A 13,390-nucleotide genomic window follows, 5' to 3' on the forward strand; every position below is an offset into this window, starting at 1 on the left:
ACTGTTCTCGACTGTATCGGGATAACGCGCGCTTTTATAAATAAAATAAGCCTCTGGAAAGTATTTCTGCAAAAGAATGTTTTGCCTTCTTTTGCATTTTACCATAACCTGTCCCATCCCAGAATTCAAAGCGAGCTGTATAAACTAGTTGCAGATGTTAAAAGAAGGCATCGATAGAAGGCTTGAAGATGTCATCGGAATCAGTCTACCAAAATGGATTGCCGGCTTTGCTAATTTGATGTCTTAAGTGACCAAGACATTGGAGCCTATCGTTGGCGAGGGTGTTTAGCTGCCAGAAAGCAATCCATTGATGGGGAGACTTGAAAAGCAAGGATTGATGGGACGGCTGGAAGTAGAATCATCCTATCTCTCCTCTTTGAAAAGGTTGTTCCATTCTCAGTATGCTTTCCTACCATCTGGCTGGTTGAGACAGGACTTTCTGCGGCAAATAATGTGCTGACAAATAAGTGAAATGCTTTGCAAAATGAAAAGAAATGATTTTTGCTTGAAATTGAACCAAGATTTGAAAGTTGAGTTGGACAAACCGATAGTAAGACATCAACAGCATATTTTCTATTTTCTTCCAGATTTTGTAAATATTTTATCTCTCATCGAAATTTTCGATTTCAGTATGTGAGCGTAGGAAATGTGGGCCTGAGGGAAAAAGGTTTAAGGACCACTGCTTTAAATTGTCTGATTTATACCTATGCTGGGAGTTCAAGTTGTATTAAATAATTACGGAGCATGAGAGTGGATGACATTATGTGTACAGAGATAGCCTTATCACAATACTTTCTCCGATATTTTCTGTCAAAAATCAAATTTTATAATGACTTTTGCCACCGAAATATTAATTCAAAATTTTGGCTAAAGGCCAGCAATATCAGGGGCGGGATTAAACCGATTAGATCAATCACACTGCTCAACTAGCATTTATTTTATCGATTCCCACTTTAATATATCACTGAAATTAATCTGGTGGATTTAGTTTTCAGGACACACTACCCAACAATTTTTTGTCGAGTTCCACTGTCACAGAAAAATATTTAAGATTAGCATTCGATGGTATCATTGTTTATGAAAATGAAAATGAAATATAATTATTAGTTGCGATAAAAAAAATAGTAAAAAAAGTTAATAAAATATTATGTACCGACAGTTGTCTGCTCGACTACCTGTGTAATATTGCATCGTTTCAGGGCAAAGTAATTGGGGCTCACATAGGCGGACCTGAAATATTTCCTCTAGTGCTGAAAATTAAATAATTTTAATATCAATATTAATGTCACAGTGGAAAAGTATTATAAAATAGATTCTAAAGTTTAAAAAAATGTGTATTTAGTTAGAAATTTGGTTATCATTATCGACTGGAAATTATAATGTGTAATTGAATGGATGAAGAAAACATCGAAAAAATCTATTATATTCAATCAATTTGTTTGTGATGTTTAGTTATAGAGACATATACATATACATGCATATATATATATATAATATATATATATATATGTACATATATATATATATATATAATAATACATATATATATATATATATGTACATATATTTATATATATATATATATATATACATACATATATATATATATATATATATATATATATACATACATATATATATATATATATATATATATATATATACATATATATATATATATATATATATATATATATATATATATATATATATATATATAAATAGATAAAGGGAAAGTTTACAAAAAGAACAAAAGACGAAGACAGGTGGTGTACAAAACAAACAAATGTATTAGTATAGCGCTCAGGAATAGAAAAAGGCTTTTGCGTTTCGAGCCTACGCTCTTCTACAGAAAGGTACACACACACACACACACACACACACATATATATATATATATATATATATTATCGCATTCTGACTTTGTTTACATATTTCTCGATAAATTTTGAGCGTTAGACTATATACCAGAAATCCCTAGTTTGTCGGGTACGTTCTGCGTCTGCGCAGTGATCTGATTAGTTAGAAAGAGCAAATCAGTAGACGCACATGTTGTCTATCGAGGTGCGATCTCAAAATAACAGGAATCTTACTGAAGAGCCTACCTGAGTAAATAAATATTATTTTTATTGGTGAAATAGGCGAAACTGCAGTCTAAGAAGAACCGAGTTAGTAAAAGTTTTTATTTTCATTTCACTAAATTTATCAAGCTTCTGTGTATCTAGTACATACTTCGCCTTTAATGTACTTATATATGAATAATATATGGCCTGTGCTAGAAACACCAGCGATAATAATTAATTTTATTTTATCGCATTCTGACTTTGTTTACATATATATATATATATATATATATATATATATATATATATATATATATATATATATATATATATATATATATCCGGTTGTAAAGTTCCCTTTACTTAAATAGTGAAACGGTCTGCCAAGATAGTGATGAATTTATAACTCCTCAAATATCTGATTTTAGATGTTCTGAAGACTACATTCTCTCTATTGTTTTCGGTATGTAGACAACGGGGTCACAATTCTCACACGTCCGTCCCAACCGCCACCACATACATACTCTAGCCTATGCCAGACTCTGGTGTGTCTGTCGCTGTACTGTCCTTTTTACAATCTGCTAAAAACTTTGGCAGCGGAATCATTGTAAATATTTGCTCTCTATTGATGATATGAACATGTTTAAATATCTAACTTGTCCTTTATGCTTGAAGTCTATGCACTCATCTGATGAGAAAGGTTTTCTTTCTAATGATGTAATACTTTCATTGATACATTTATCAGGAGTAACAGACTGATTCAAGGTCTGAGAGTTTCGGTTGCCATAAAACTCCGAGTTTCGGATGTTGGAGTAATTTTCTGCCCCGACATCCGAAAATCTGAGTCTTGTTATGGCAACCGAATAATTGTCACATATTACATTACACATATATATATATGTATGTATATATATATATATATATATAATATATATATATATATATATATACGAGGGACGTTCAATAAGTAATGCCTCTGACCCACTTGCAGTTGTTGGATCTAGCTAAAATTTTGCATGTGCAATCATCTATATCTCTATAGAGTAAGTGGAAAATTACTTGTGGTTTCTGATTTACAGGTGTTTGAACCGAGTCAAGTGTGAAATGGAGCCTGTTGAGTGTCGAGCAGTGATCCGGTTTTTGTATTTGAAAGGACGCACACCATGGGAGACTTTTGATGAAATGAAAGTAACTTATGGTGATGATACCCCATCATATGACCTTGTAAAACGCTGGCATCGTAAATTCGGAACTCTGTGGAAACAGCTCCCAGATCTGGTCGCCCCATCTGCCATTGATGAGGCATCTGTCCGTCAAGTTGAGGCTGCCATTTTGGAAGATCGACGCATAATTATTCGCCAAATAGCCCATAAGGTCAAGATTAGTACCGGGTCTGTGGAAACTATCATTCATGACCATTTGCATATGCAAAAGGTGTCTGCCAGATGGATTCCCAGGTTGCTCACACCTTTCCAGAAGCAAGAACGCATCGAGTGCTCGAGGATGAATTTGGAAATGTGCCAAGAAGATGAGTCAAACTTTTTCAAAAGACTGATTACACAGGATGAAACCTGGGTCCATCACGATGATCCAGAGACCAAAGCCCAGTCAATGCAGTGGAAGCACCGTGACTCACCCCCTCCAAAGAAGGCAAGGGCGCAGCCCTCCGCTGGCAAGGTCATGCTCACAATCTTCTGGGACCAGGACGGAGTAGTGATGACAGATTTCCTGGCAAAGGGTACCACAATTGCAGGAGCCTATTATGCTTCACTTTTGAGGAAATTAAGAGAAGTTATCAAAATCAAGAGGCGGGGCAAGATCAGCAAAGACATCCTCCTCCTGCAGGACAACGCTCCGGTCCACAACTTGTTTGTCGCCAGATCAGAAGCACAGGCGTATGGCTATGAACTCCTCCACCATCCCCCTACTCTCCTGACCTTGCACCCTCTGATTTTCACCTCTTCCCAGTCATGAAGTTGTTTTTGAAAGGAAAGCGTTTCCCAGATGATGCAGCCTTGATTTCTGAAGTCACGTTCAGGTTGGAGGACCAAGCTGGGGTCTTCTACAAAAACGGTCTCCAGAGCTGCATCAAACAATGGGAGAAATGCATAACTCTGGTTGGTTCCTATGTAGAAAAATACTAATAACTGTGCCAAGTTTCGTTGCTCTACTGCTATGGGAAGTGGGTCAGGGGCATTACTTATTGAACGCCCCTCGTATATATATATATATATATATATATATATATATATATATATACATATGTGTATGCATATATATTTACGCATGCACATATATACATACGTGTGAATACATATAAGTTATATCTATAAGTATAAACATTCATACGACACTCTACGCACGCGTATTCACAGACACACACAGACACACAGACATACACACATACATATATACATCCATATATATATATATATGATAAAACGCAAGAAATAAAATGAGCTATGATATGCAGAAAAAGGCACATACCATTGTAGTACTCTCGTAGTTCTTCTACCTTTTTAGCTATAATTTAAAGGAAAAGAATAAATATATATATCCTATATGAATATATATTATGTATGTGTATTTAACATAGATCTTTTTCTTTTTAAAGTACTTTATCATCAATATATAAACGTCTACACATTTCACATATATATATATATATGTATGTATTATGTATGTATCGATATTAATAATACAATAATTGTTTCTTGTCAGGAACAAAAAGATTAATAGGACTGCTATAGAAGTGCTCTATTGAAAGAGACAAAAATATCAAACTAAAGTTATTGAACAAACAAATTTGTATTATGTATGTATATATGTATGTATGTATGTATGTATGTATGTATGTATGTATGTATGTATGTATGTATGTATGTATGTATGTATGTATAAAACAAAAGATGACAACGGAAAACCCAAATGTCATAACTTTTTCTGGTGTTACCTCCTTGTTTTTATTACCGCTCTATACTCATATGACATGGCGTTTTGGACAAAACGTATATTGAGTTCTACATCAGATTATTAGCCTTACTATGCCTATGCGAAATATGTGTGTGCATGTGTGTGCGCACGCATGTTGTGTGTGTTTGTGTGTGTGTGTGTGTGTGTGCGCGCGCATGTTGTGTGTGTGTGTGTGTGTGTAAAAAGTTTGGATTATATCCGTCTTTTAATTTGAAGGTTTTCAAAAAAAGATTTCTGAAATAGATTCTTCATATTTTGCTGGTAGGTTGCTTGCGTAAGTTTGCGAATAAGAAAATAATACTTTTATATGGTGAGTTGTGAACTTATGGAAAGAAATTTCATAAAACTCAACAATTTTGTTTAAAATGGAGAAGAGATGTTAAGATATATAAGAAAATTTTAATTTGAAAAAAAGCTGCAACAATCCTATGTGAGGGAGAAAGCAGACAAAGAAGCCTGGGTTATAAAAACATTAAGTCAAACCCAAAGGCCTTCTTTCATTACGCGAACGAAACAGCCTCAGTACACTACAAGACAGTCCCACTAAGATCAGTGAGATACTGAATGACCAGTTCAAAAGTGTCTTTACCACCCCGTTAGAACACAGACAATTGAACGAACCAGTGGACTTCTTTGCCGCCTCACTTATAACCAACAATAGTATTAAAAATAAAATAAAAAGTAAATTATTCATTTTAGATATGCTAGTTAAAAAATAGGAAATTGAATTAAAGCAGATGTATTTTATAACCCAAATGACTCAAGGCAAAGCGATTAAGTCGATTAGATCGGCCCCAGTGCGTAATTGGTACTTAATGTATCGACACCGAAAGGATGAAAGGCAAATTCGACCTCGACGGAATTTGAACTCAGAACGTAAAGATAAGGTTCCATAATGACGCTTCTCCGATAGAGCCCTATATATATGAAAACAAAATTCGAATAGAATCAATTATACATGTACATTGGAATGAATAACTTCTGTAAGAAGTGAAATAGTTTTGAGTTTTGTATTTTGATTTATTTCAGTAATTATGGAACTTGAATGGATTTCTAAAGCACATTAGAATTATTTAATTGCACTTTGGAATGCATAATCTACAAATAATTTGATTGTAGTGATGTAATTTGGATATATGATATTTCGTAATATGTAAATAAGTACTAGACTTACAAAGAATAAGTCCTGGGTCGATTTGTTCGACTAGAACCCCTTAAGGCAGTGCTCCAGCATGGCAGATGTCAATGACTGAAACAAGTAAAATAATAAAAGAATATATATATATGTGTGTGTGTGTATGTGTGTGTGTGTGTGTGTGTGTTTCTGTGTGTGTGTGTCTGTGTGTGTGTATGTGTATAAAGAAATTATTCTTCGTAAAAACAAATTAATGAATCTTTGAATTACAATTTATAAATTAGATATAGCAAAACACAAATTAAGAAGTTAACTTGTAATACAAAACGATATATTATTAAGTCGGTAGTAAAATATATAGAACAAACCATATCTGATATATTTTAGGGAACGTTTACTAACCAGCCTCCTCCTTTAGACCTGTGAAAAGCAGAAAATACATTGGAATGAAAGGCGTTACACAAATATATTCAAAACATTAAACATATATATACATGTATTTATATGTGTATATATCTCGCTGCCTGGGATTGAACTCCCAATCCGAGTGTTATAATTGTAATATAAGAACCAATATTAAGAAAAAATAATATAATAGGTTTATAAGCCCCAAAATTTACTCTCTAATCGCCTACGGGTATATAGTATAGTTGAGTTCATACCCAGGCAGGGACAAAACAGAGAAAAATAACGCCAGAAAGAATAACTTATGAATGAAAACAGAGAAACCCATTAGGCAAATAAAGGGTTGGGTTCGAAATTCCACCAGAACACCTGATGAAGGCTGGAGTGTACATCAGCCGAAACGTTATGGTCACAAAAAACAAGGTGAGGACACATACGTGTCCAATGTAAATAATGGAATGTGCTTACATATATGTACAGTAATATGAATATATATATATATATATATATATATATTATCTGACCCTACCTCCCAACCCGGCTCGTTCCCCTGCTCCCGCCCACGTTGCCGCACTTGCCCTTACCTCTCCAACACCACCCGCCTCACTAGCACCCACCATCGACCCTATCCCATCATCCACTCCTTCACCTGCACCTCCAGCAATATTATCTATTGCATCTCTTGCTCTCTCTGCAATTCCTTGTACACATCGGACAAAGGGACGCGCTTGGCTGACCGGTTCGCGGAACACCTTCGTGACATCACCTTGCGAACGACACACCGGTCTCACGCCATTTCCGCTCCACCGGTCACTCCTTGCAACACCTATCTGTGTTCGTTTGTCTTACACAGAGGCCATCCGGATTCCCGTTTGCGCCGTGAACAGGAATTAATCTCTCTCTTCGCTCTTATACGCCATTTGGTCTCAACTCTCCCCCCCTCCTCATCTAACCCCCGACCCTCCTCACCTATCCTTCCCCCGACCCCTATTCTTCAGTCCTTCATCCTTTCACCCCTACTCCCCTTCCCTTCTTCCCTCTTTCTCCCTCCCCTCCTTCCCTCTTCCCTTCCTCTGCTCCCTCACTCCCTTCTATCTCCCCCTCTCCCTCTTTCCTCCTTCCTCCCCCATCCTCCCCTTCCTCTCTCTCCCCTTCTCTCTCTCCCCTCCTCTCCTCTTCCCCTCTTTTCCCTCCCCTTCCTCTACCCCCTCTTCTCCCCCTCCCCCTCTTCTCTTCACTACACCCCCCACGACTTTACACATCAACATCATATATGATGTGCCATACTAATACATACACCAACTAATACATACTAATACGTACTAATACATACTATACATACTAATACATACACCACCCTATACATACACACGTCCAGAACCCCTAATACGCACTTATACTCTCTCATACACTAACACACACACTTATACATACTAATACGTACTAATACATACTATACATACTAATACATACACCAACCCCATACATACGCACGTCCTGACCAATCCTATGCACTAATACTCCCTCATACACACACACACACACACACACACCCTTATACATACTAATACATACACCAACCCTATACATACACACGTCCAGACCCCTCCTACGCACTATTAGCTGGTCCTTCAACCCTTTTATCAACCCTATTATCAACCCTATTATCTCCCCTTATTTCGCTCTCGCGTCTCATGTTTGATCTTTGACCTCTGGCCGAAATCAGATCTAGCTACTGCACGCATTTTTTTTCTCTCCTTCTTTCTGTGTTTTTTTTCTCTCTGTGTATTTTCTGTTGAAGAGCGTAGGCTCGAAACGTTAAAGACTTGTTTTATTTATATTTCCTGAGCGCCATACTAATACAATTGTTCGTTTGTTTTCCACCTGCCTTCGTCTTTTGTCTATTTTCATAAAGCTTCCCGTTATATATATATATATATATATAAGCAACAATGATATCCAAGGTAGTGTAGTACAATCGTTTCATGCTACTTCATTTTATTAAACACTGTAAGTATTACATCAGTTTTAAAATGTCGAGCAATCTTCAGCCACATATAGAATATCCTTGTTGCTTATTTTGATTATAATCACCCCATTTGATTTAAATAGGTAATGCCATACAAAATTCTGGTGCCTTTAACTTATATACCATATTCATCTGAATCTAAATTTTATTGAACTTATATATATATAGTAATAAAAACAATAATTCTTGCATGGAATTTATAATCACATGTTTCTTAAGATCACAGCCCGTTTTACTGGGATAATTACTGTGTAATCTGTAGTATCCGTGAGCATCAGGTGACTCATATTCATGGATTCATTTCTTCAGGTGATATAAGATTAAGCGGTGTTTACTACACGGATGTTTATCGCTATTGACCGGTGCGAAGGTTTGTTGTGCAATCTGAAAAAGTGGTCAGCATCTTTAGACTGTAGCCAGCTTAGTGGAGTAAGAGTTGTGTATATTCCGTAATATATATATAGATATATATATATATATATATATATATTATATATATATATATAATTGAAAAATCCACAACATATGTCAACGGATCAGAAACATGGATATATATATATATTTAATTCTATTTTTTAGGAGATAAAAATTCCGGCATAACAGGGGTTCGAATTATTCTCAATGAAGAAATATATATTTTCATTTAGAGATAGTGGCCTCTTCATGTAACAAGTTATAAAGTAGTAGGTATTTAAAATAAAAATTCTTTTTTATATGGTGAGATGAAGGGCATTACTATCTCTAAATGAATATATATATATATATATATATATATAGATATTTTATATATATATAGATATATATATATATAGATAGATAGATATAGATAGATAGATAGATAGATAGATAGATAGATAGATAGATAGATAGATAGAATAGTAGATAGATAGATAGATAGATAGATAAACTTAGATATGTTTCGACCAAAGATTGGTCCAGGCCATGTCTATGAATGTGGTTTTTATGCTTTGTATACTTCCTTATGTTTTTTTATGTTACCTTTAACCATGGTTTTTTGTGCTTGTGCGTATATAGACGTATATATGTATGAACATTTACGGTACGCATGTGTGTGTGTATGAGGTTGTATATATATATGCGTATATTTTTGACGAAAAATTCGAGTGAAGATGTGTACATTTTCATAGTGACGTATAAGTACGCACGTGGATCCGCGAGCGCACATGTAAGCGTATGACTAGCCATGTTTTACGTGTTAAGTATGAAATTTTAAGCTTATTTTATATAATTATAACACCAGTAATTTCCCTTTATACAACGGAATTTTTCATAGCGTTTTTTTCAGATGGCCAGATAACGAAGAGATGGTGTTTGGATTTCCACTTCGGCATCTGAAACTCAGAGTTTTATCTTGACTATTGAGTAAATGTAACATATTATTGTATATTGTATATATATATATATATAATATATATATCATATATATTATATATATATATATATATATATAATAATATATATATATATATATATATATATATATATATATATATCAGATATATATATGTATAGATATATACATATATACGTATGTATACACGGGTGTATATTATGTGTGAGTGTGAATGTGTATGAATGTGTGTCTAAACGTGTGTTGACTTGAGTTTCTTTGAAAGAGTTTATATTTTTTTTCTATGCCATTATATTCAATATAATTTGCAAAAATATATTCGAATCCAGTGACATTCCGGTCAATTCGTGGCCGTATATGAAAGCAAGAATAAATGTACGTTTATCTAATGAGATGAAAGCTATAATTAACAGCCAGGCTATAGACAGGAGAAGTCGATAGAAGTCATCACAACAAATAAATAACTCCAACGTTCACGTAAATTGAGACAGTTATGTGAAAGGATATCAAAAGGCCAAGACCGAACGACCAAAACAATAACGTACAACTCTAATAAATTAGAATTCAACTGTGCTAATCAGTCACACACACAACAGACACGCGCGCGCGCGCCTTTGTGTTTGCATGTATGTATATACATATTTATATATACCATAAATTATGTGTATTTGATATATCTATACCTATTTATGTATGTATGCATCTATCTGCATATCTATCTATGTATCTCCCTCTCTCTCTGCATATATATATATATATATATATAAACGGCAGTTTGTTTGTCTGTGTGTCTGTGTGTCTGTCAGGTTGTACCCCCACCCTGACCACGGCTTTCAACCGATTCTGATGAAACTTGACACACACATAGCCCAATGTCATAATTCAAACTAACGCAGCGAAAATTTGAAAAGTTCCCCCAGTTCTGAAAAGAGATCGATAAATTCGACATGGGGTCGAGAATCTAAGCTTTTTATATGCAACACATTTTCTGTCGGGAGACAGCTAGGAACATCGTATACATAGAAGTATTCGAGTGAAGAGAAGACATTGCAACCTACACATGCGCCTTCGTTCCCTAGAGGGAAAGGACTAGATTGGGATTAGTCGTTGCCTACTAGGGGCTTACATACCCGGGCAACGCCGGGCTATGCTGCTAGTATATATATATATATATTATATATATATATAATATATTATATACATATTTATTTATGTATAAACTTAGATATGTTTCGACCAAAGATTGGTCCAGGCCATGTCTAGCTTAATAGCACTACCTGATAGGATTATTCGAATCCTGTTTAAGTCAGGTTTTGTTTATGGCCATTCAATTAGGAGTTTTTGTTGGGTGAGTTGTATCCAATTATGGGTGGCTTATCTGTATTCTTTTGAAGGAATCTATCCAGACTTCGTTTAAAGTTGATGGGATCCTGTTCCTCTTTGATCTCTTTCGGGACATGTTAAATAGGGCAGGGCCTGTTGAGGAAACAAATTACGTTGTAGTGTACATGTATGCTCTGATCTTGAATTGGGGCAGGGGACGCATGGCCCGTGGTCCAGTCTTGGATGAACCTTGAAGCTATGTTCAGGTCGTTGAGCAAAGTTGGCGGTATATTCTCCACATCGTACAAATGATGTACCGCTCACGCGACGCTGGAGAGAGTAGAGTTTCAAGGCTTTAAGGTGATCCCAATAATCGAGAGCAGCCATTCCTTCAATTCGTTTAGTGAGTGCCCTCTGGGGTGATTCAATCCTCGAGATGTTTTGTCTTGTATGGGGAGACCACAGTGGGCAGCAGTATTCGAGATGTGGCCGTACAAAGGAGGGGAAAAGTGGTATGATGACACCTTGTTCTCTGGACCGGAAAGTTCTTAAGATCCAGGAACTCATCCTACGAGCTATATCGACCTTCTTGTTGATGTGTGCATTCCAACTGAGATCGTCATCAACAATTACACCCATGTCTCTGATATTGTTAGAGGCTGTGAGCGGTTCCCCTGAAGGAAGAGAGTATGGCTGTTTTAGTGAGGAATTACTTCCAAAATGCATCAGCTCAAATTTTCCCTCGTTCAGTTGCATTTTGTTTCTGTCTGCCCATTGACTCACAGCATATAGATCAGACTGGAGTTGAGTTCGGTCTGCTTCTTCATTGACGATTTGCTGGAGCTTAGTGTTATCAGCAAATATTTTCACTTTGCAGTAATGTACGACACTGGAAAGGTCGTTTATGTAAATTACGAAGAGTAGCGGACCCAAGACAGTCCCCTGGGGGACACCGCTGGTGACTTTTGCTGGGCTTGAGTGGACTCCATCAACTACAACATCTTGTGTTCTATTCGCCAGGAAATACTTGATCCAGTGTAGAACTTTCCTACGGATTCCAACATTTGCCAATTTTGAGAGTAGGCTATTATGGTTTACCCTGTCGAACGCTTTACTGAAGTCAAGATATATGACATCAGAGTTCGAACCTGTTCCCAAGGCATTGAGTACATCTTCAATATGGTGTAAGAGCTGTGTTAGACAGTCCCTGCCACAGCGAAAGCCATGCTGATTTGCATTTAGGAGTTTGTGGGTCTCCAGGAAGTCAGCTATCCTTGATCTTAACACTCTTTCAAACAACTTTAATGATGTGGGAGGTGAGTGAGATTGGGGGATAGTTGACTGCGAGGGATCTGTTCCCTGTTTGAAAACCGGGATGACTGAGAGATAGAAACTGGTTCGGTATACAACCTGCGTCTAACGAATTTCTTCAGAGGTTGGTCAGAGGGACTGCGAGTGGTGTTACATTCATTCAGGAGACTAGCGGGGAATCTATCAAGGCCTACAGCAGAGTAGTATTGACTCATATTGCTGCTATGATGTCAGTTGCAGTGGAGGTTATGTCTGAGATTTTATGTTGGGAGTCAAATCGTTCGCTTCTCTTACGTCAACATCAGTGGGAACACTAAAGACAAAGCAGTATTGTGTTTCTACAGTATTTCTGCCATTTTTTTTAGCATCGTGTTGGGGAATGCCGTTATCATAATCCAATGGCCCAATGTGGTGAGACAGAGGTTCTATGCTTATTTGCATAAGAATAGAACACTTTTGGGTTCTGTTTGATGTTTTTGATTACCCACTGTTCCTCCACAGCTCTTTGATTTTCAATGGAGGTTTTCATGTCGGTCTGCAGATGAAGTTTTTCCAGCTCTAGCCTTTTCATTGTTGTTGAATGTGGATGTTGTATGTGGAAATATTTTAATTGGTTGATTTTTTTGTTGAGTCCTTTGATGTGCCTGATGAGTGGTTTTTTTTTTTGGTTTTTAGGGAGCCGGTTCCTGTTTGTGTTAGTAGATTTCGTGGGAGCGTGTTTAGAGCATGTATAGGTGACAATGTTGTCAGTGCTGCCCTGCGGTCTCAATATGGGTAGA

This window comes from Octopus sinensis, linkage group LG15 (genome assembly GCF_006345805.1).
Source record: "Octopus sinensis linkage group LG15, ASM634580v1, whole genome shotgun sequence".
NCBI lineage: Eukaryota > Metazoa > Mollusca > Cephalopoda > Octopoda > Octopodidae > Octopus > Octopus sinensis.